Here is a 7,009-nt window from a genome sequence, read left to right as displayed (position 1 = left end):
TCCTTCCTCTTCCACAGATCTTCACCATATTTTTCTAATTTGTTTATAATATCATTCTTTTTTTAAGCATTTTTTAAAATTAATTTTTATAATTATAACATTTTCTTTAGCAGTACATATGCATAGGTAATTTTTTTTTTACAACATTATCCCTTGTACTCCCTTCTGTTCCGAATTTTTCCCCTCCTTCCTTCCACCCCCCTCCCCTGGATGGCGGGCATTCCCATACATATTAAATATCTTATAGTATATCTTAAGTACAATATCTTAAGTATGGTTATGTGCAGAACCAAATTTTGTTGTTGTTGTTGCTGCAAAGGAAGGATTGTATTCACAAGGTAAAAATAATCTGGGAAGAGAAACAAAACAAAAACAAAAACAAAAAACAAACAAACAAACAAACAAAAAAACAATGCTCACAGTTTACACTCATTTCCCAGTGTTCCTTCTCTGGGTGTAGCTGATTCTGTCCATCATTGATCAATTGGAATTCGATTAGCTCTTCTCTATGTTGAAGATATCCACTTCCATCAGAATACATCCTCATACAGTATCATTGTTGAAGTGTATAATGATCCCCTAGTTCTGTTCATTTCACTTAGCAAGCAATCTTTATTAAAAAAAAATGCACCAAAGAGAATTTCATTTTGTGTGCTGGTATTGTGGTGTTTATGGTTTTTTTCCTGGCTAGCCAGATTGACAGCAATCTTATTAAACCCTTTGGAAAAGATGGCTGAAGACTGAGGAGTTTTGTTTTTGGTTTTAGTTTTTGTTTATTTTTATACATCACCAATGCCCAATAAAAATTATATTGGAACAAGTAAATGAACTCCTATGAAAATCTGTAATCTTATATTTTAAATGGCCATTATTTGCACCCAAACAGAGTATACATACATACATATATATATATATGTGTATATATATATATATATATATATATATATATACACACACACACATATATATATATATATATATATATATATATATATATATATATATATATATATATATATATATATATATATACATATGAAAAGAAATTCTTTGGAGATATGAGAATATGAGATTTTTTGACTAGGATACCCATTTCCCAGCAGATGATTTCTATTCTCTCAATCTACCCACCTACCCACCATACCAGAACACTGCAGAATCTGACTTTTTTTGCTTTAATTACTCTCTTTGCTCTGAAGTCCCCCCTTCTAGAGACACTCTTTGTGCTCCTATTTCTGAAAATGTCCATTCTCAGTCCCCATATGTCTCTCCCTCTTTCTTCTCCAGGTTCTCAAAATTCTGGCCTTGCAGATTTTAGTTTCATTCAATTCATGATCCTGAATTCTAAATTTCCTTCAGGCTCATATGTTCTATGGTCATGAGCCTTCCTCATCTAATACTTGCTCTGATATTTTCACTCAAAATTTGCATATTCAGAGGCAGGACTTATCCCCTAGATAGTAAATGCAATATGAAAGGTCTCAAGAGCAGCCTTGATATTCAGCACACCCCTTGTCACTGTATGTTCTAAAACTCCATTTCTTAAAAAAAAATTCCTCATGAGCCTATGAATGTCTCCAACTCTGTTTCTGTTCCAATCAGTCCCAGAATTGACATGCCTGCTTCTACAGCCTCAGCCAGCTCAGATATTCTAGATTCCAAGGCTAATCTCTGTTCAAGAATTCTGATTTCACAATCCACTTTTTATAACAAATAAGCATTTTGTTGAAAATATCCATTCCAAAATGCTATACATTTCCCCCTCTCTTTTCAAGTTCTTCACAATTCTGGCCTAGCAGCTTTTATAGTCTCAGTCAGCTGATAATGTTTCCTTCTAAAATTTTTTAAGCACATGCATTTTATGTGCCACAAGCCACTACACATCTCATAGTTTCTCTAATGTGTTCATTCAAAATCTGGACCTTCAGAGGCAGGACTTATCCCACTAGGAAATTCTGTGTTCTATACTCCAGGATCCAAGAAACAAAGATCCTTGCAATGTCCCAGGAAGCCTTAAATGTCAGTGTTTCAAAGAGCTGAGATTTTGGATTGTAGGGCCTGAAAAACATAAGGGTTTTTCTTCCCTTTTTTGAACTGGAGAATTCTTGAAATACATATCACATACAAATTTTTTTGATAAGAGTAGCTTTGTATTTTTCAAATTACTTGCAAAGATAGTTTTAAACATTCATCCTTGCAAAACCTTGTATCTCAAATGTTTCTCCCTCCCTTCTCCCCCTTCCCCTAGAGAACAAATAATCCAATATAAGTTAAACATGTGCAATTCTTCTAAATGTATTTCCACATTCATCATATTGCACAAGAAAAATCAGGTCAAATGGGGGAAAATTAGAAAGAAAGAAAAAAACAAGCCAAAGGAAAAAAAACAGCAGCAAAAGAGGAAAATACTATACTGGGATCCACATTCAGTCTCCATAGTCCTCTCTCAGGATGCAGATGCCTCTTTCCATCACAAGTCTACTGTAATTTCTTTAAAAAAAACCAAGTTCATCACAATTCATCATCACATAATCTTGTGGTTGCTGTGTACAATGTTCTCTTGGTTCTGCTCACTTCACTCAGCATCAGTTCATATAAGTCTTTCCAAGATTTTCTGAAATCAGCATGTTTATTATTTCTATTAGAACTGTGAGGGATGTAGAAAACCCTTACCCAAAATGACTACTCAGAGATCACTCAGTAGAAGGCAGAAAAGGCCAATTACAGAGCAGATAATTTTTTATTCTAAAAATCCTTACATCTATGGCATATGGAAAACTGAAAATCATGCTACTCTTGACTTTTGATGTTCTCTCCTGGATATCTGCATCCCTCCTTCTATTCTCTTATTTATTGATTTATTCTTTAACCAAGAAACACTTTTAACTTTATACCTTAAAGATTTTCAATTTGCTTTAAATCAAAATGAATTAGATTACATTGCAGGATAACATTAATGAATAAAAATTTCCTTTGTATGCAAACCAACTAAGTTTTATCAAGTGCTCAAAAAATAAAAATCAAAGCCCATTCAGAATCTTTTAACATTCTCTTCTTCAGCACTAACTCAATCTCTAAAGGGAATTTTAGCAATCTACATGCTAAACAAAAAAGAAATTGTCATAGACATAATATTTTTTGAAGTAGAACAAAAATACATGGAAAAGGTGTGAATAGAAATAGGATCACAGAATTCTAGATTTTAGAGTGAAACCTTGGAGGTCACATTATTCACATTCTTTACATATGACGAAAGAGGGGCCCAAAAGGATTAAGTTTCCCAGCTTTATAGAGTAAAGTCACATGTAAACTTAATGCAGAGCTAAGGATTACAATCCAGGTCTTGACTTCTAGTCTGGGGCTCATTCTATTCACATGGGAAAGACTCCTTTAACAAGTGCCAGTCAAGAACACTACACATACAAAAGAACTTTTTATGCTAGAAATGAGGATACAGGATAGAGAGAGAAAAAAGGCATACATATTTAAAAAATCATCTGAAAACTTCACTGGGAAAAATTAATTTAAATCCTGCCAACTTTATTGTGTAATAGTGCCGTCCCTATAACTCCTTCCCCCCAGTATAAAAAGAAAGAGAAAGTGAAAGTGAGGAAATTTTTATATTGCATTTTTCAAATCTTTGACCCTACCAGTAAGCCACTCCATGTAAACTTACATTTCTTCACAGCAATGTAGGATCACCATGTAGTATCAAGGGAGTAATGGTAGGATACAGTGTATGGGGAAAATTTCTTTCCCAACCATTCTGGTTCCAGGAACAAATACACTGCAGTGAAAGCAGAGACTGCAGGTATATCATGGGGGAGTTGGTTGATGAGTAGTCTACAGAATATAGACATTCACTTTTATTTATATATTAGACAAAAATTACATGGCTCCATATTATCATACAATTAAACAAAACACAATTCCCATCATCATCATGCCCTTACATAAAATTTAAATGATGCCACAAGTTTCTATCTATATTCAACAACAACAACATAGTCCAGAAATTGTAACTAGGAAATAGTTGTAGAACTTCATGCAAGACAGGAGTTTGTGTGTGGCAAGAGGGTTGGGACAGGGAATGAATGGAGGGCGGGGCATACATCTCCACAGTGTAGCATCACTCCACCTCCAACTGTCCATCAGTCAGGCTTCTGCAGACCTCCAATTCTCTGTCCCATATCCCTCTGCAAGAGAGGGAGTGTCCAAGGGGAGAAGGAAGCCACAGCTACCCAGCACAGGATGTTCCCCTTCTATTCCAGGATGATACAATAGTTATCATTGGTTTCAGCTTTCCTTGTATTGAGAAGAAAACAAGTTTCTTCCTCAAAGTTGCGGATCATCTGATCAGTGACAAGCACATGGATTCCTTTTGGCCCCAGTCTGTAAATTTGAGTGATCTGACAAGGAGAAAAACTGAGAAGCTGAGCAATTTTCTCTATCAGCTCAACAGTTGTCAGTTCTTCCAGATAGACGGCACGGTACACAAACAAAGTATCATTTGACTCTCCATTCTCATTTTTCTGCTGCTGTTGCTCACTCAATTGCAAGGATTTGTGACAAAGGTAAATTGTCAGTCTGGGCCTCACCATGCGCCCTTTTATAGTATTGAAGAGGCGGATTCCATCAGCAGGGCCACAAATTTGGATAAAATCATGTCTGGTTAACTTCCACAAATCTGCACCAGAGAAATTTCTGAAAAGCCGAGAGAAGGCAGAAAATCGGTTGCGCTGTAGCCACTGTTGAGTTTCTTGGGAGTTAGTGGTTGGCAGAAGTTTATCTGCAACAGGAAGAGATGGTCCTGGCTGGTGGTTTGGTGAACCATTCTCTTCTCCAGTGGAAAAACTGGAATGGTTAAAGCCAACTAATGGGGAATTGGTGACATAAGGGATCTCAGTCCATGGAGAACACTCTGTGAATAGAGTTGTCTCATAGGAAGGTTGGTAATCTTCCTTTTCATGAGGGCTTTTCTTCTCCATTTTCTCCCTGTCTATTTTTTGCTTCTTGTCTGCTCCTTTGGGCTTGAAAACTTTGATCTGACAGCTGGCTGAATGCAAGTGTTCAGTGTACTCTCCATTCTCATTCTCCTTGAAAGTGTCAATTTGGAGTCGGAATGGCACATCCTTTTCTCCCCCAGGTTGCTTCACAGGGAATTCTGTACTGTGGCAGTGTACCTGAATAAACACGGATGTGCTCTTTGCAGCAGGGTCCCACAGGAACTCCACAGTATTCAGCTGGGTTGGGTTTGCCCGAGGGTCAATGATACCTACGGACAGTGCCAGGTCTATATCCAGCATTCTGTCCCCTGGCCTGTTCCATCTCCAGTCCTCAAACTGCTGCTGCTGCTCCGCTTGCTGCAGTCTCCTGTCATGGAGCAGCAACCGAAACATGCTCTTCACGGAGCTGCCACTGATTTGTGCGAGTTCCCCCACTTTCCTATTGTCCAGCATTCGGATTTCATAGGACTGGTCCTGATTGAGATAGGTGAGCGTTTCGTCGTGCAGCCTGACCGCAGGGGAGGTAGCAGCACAAAGCACGTACTGGAAGGGCAGGATTTTATTCGCATCATCAGGTGGCAGCCCCGACTCTTCTTGTTTAAACACGGGCAATGCAAGGACATCACCCATGCTGAAGGGCCCCGCTGCCCGCTGCTGGCCGATCCCGGACAGGGCGGCCTCAAAATCCCGCACCAGCCCGGACTCGATCTCCTGGTCCGCCTGCGACAGGCTCGGGCTCCCGGCCATCCCGCCTCCTTCCAAAGGGCCTCCTACAGATATCTGCTTTACTTGCTCTAGGCAGAGGCTTCTGGAGCTCCGACCAGGACCGCGGGATGCAGGTCCGCTACACCTGTGAACGGAGGGGTGCAAGTCCCCTGCACTGGGGACTGTAGGAAAAGACCACGGATAGTGGGCAGTCCGCACATGAACCCCACTCTCAGCCTTATGGTCTGGGCTGCCCTGCTCCCACTTTGAGCCCTACTCTCTGGCTTCTGGCTCCAGAGAAATGCGAGGCTCCTGGGGGTTCCTCCAGCGCAGAGGCACGGATGCTGGAAGTCCCTGCTCCTCTCGTCCACCCCAGGTGCTCCCAGTCTCCGGCTCTGCACCCTACCCCACAATAGGTTGAGCTATTCATTTCCGGGCTCCTCACTCAATGTCACCCCACCCCGTCCTCTCTTCTATTCTCCCTGGTTCCTCCAGAAGTGACAATATCCCTTCTCTAATGACATCCCTTAGAGAATCATCCTCTTTAGCCTCTCACTATTTCCCATTCTCTCAGAATTGTCCTAGCTTGTTTGATTGTTTTTTTTAAGATCCCTGATGCCAATAGGCATTTTATATCAATCAAGAAATGATGTACTAAAAAAATGGCCCTTCTGACTCATCCAACTCAGCATTCTAGACTGCATATTTCCACCAAGTCCCGATATTCCAGGTCCCAAGTCAAATCTCTGTTTGGGAATGCTGGTTTCACAATCCAGTCCTTATTGTTCCATTCTGAGGTGGCACTTATTGCCAGGCTGGTGAATTTAGTTATCTAAGGAATTTCTAAAACATATATGAGATTCCCATGTCTAAAGAACACTCTCCTAAGATCTGTTTTCTTTGTTTTTGTTTTTGTTTTTTTCGTTTTCCTCGTTTATTTTCTTATTTTAATAACCCATATAACCACAAGAGTCTTACCTATTGGGTCTTATTTGGAAACAAAACTTGTATTCCCTTATCTTCTTACATATACCCTTGATGTAAATGCTCCCCAAAATTAAGTATTCATTATCACAAATAGTACTACCAGTAGGCATCTTTAATAATGAATAGATTAAGGGTTCCATTTTTTCTCTCTACAGATATTTGGAGTATTTTTACTAACCCTGAAGCCTCTGTGGCTAAGGATGGCAGATTTTTTCTCTTCTTTTTCTAGGCTTCTGGAACATACCCTAAAAATTGAATTTGAATTTAAGTTTGACTTTCTAAGATCAATCTACCTTCTTGTTTTTTAAATG

At 39.2% G+C, this 7,009-nt stretch overlaps 1 pseudogene; it reads right to left on the bottom strand.

The window, feature by feature from the left end:
• Positions 1-3,876: 3,876 nt before the first annotated feature.
• Positions 3,877-5,644, bottom strand: LOC141548620 (alpha-globin transcription factor CP2 pseudogene; annotated as a pseudogene).
• Between the last annotated feature and the right edge of the window lie 1,365 nt (positions 5,645-7,009).

This window comes from Sminthopsis crassicaudata, chromosome X, assembly GCF_048593235.1.
Source record: "Sminthopsis crassicaudata isolate SCR6 chromosome X, ASM4859323v1, whole genome shotgun sequence".
Classification (NCBI taxonomy): Eukaryota; Metazoa; Chordata; class Mammalia; order Dasyuromorphia; family Dasyuridae; genus Sminthopsis; species Sminthopsis crassicaudata.
The sequence above is the reverse complement of the archived record's forward strand: the minus strand, read 5'-3'. Positions and strand labels throughout refer to the sequence as shown.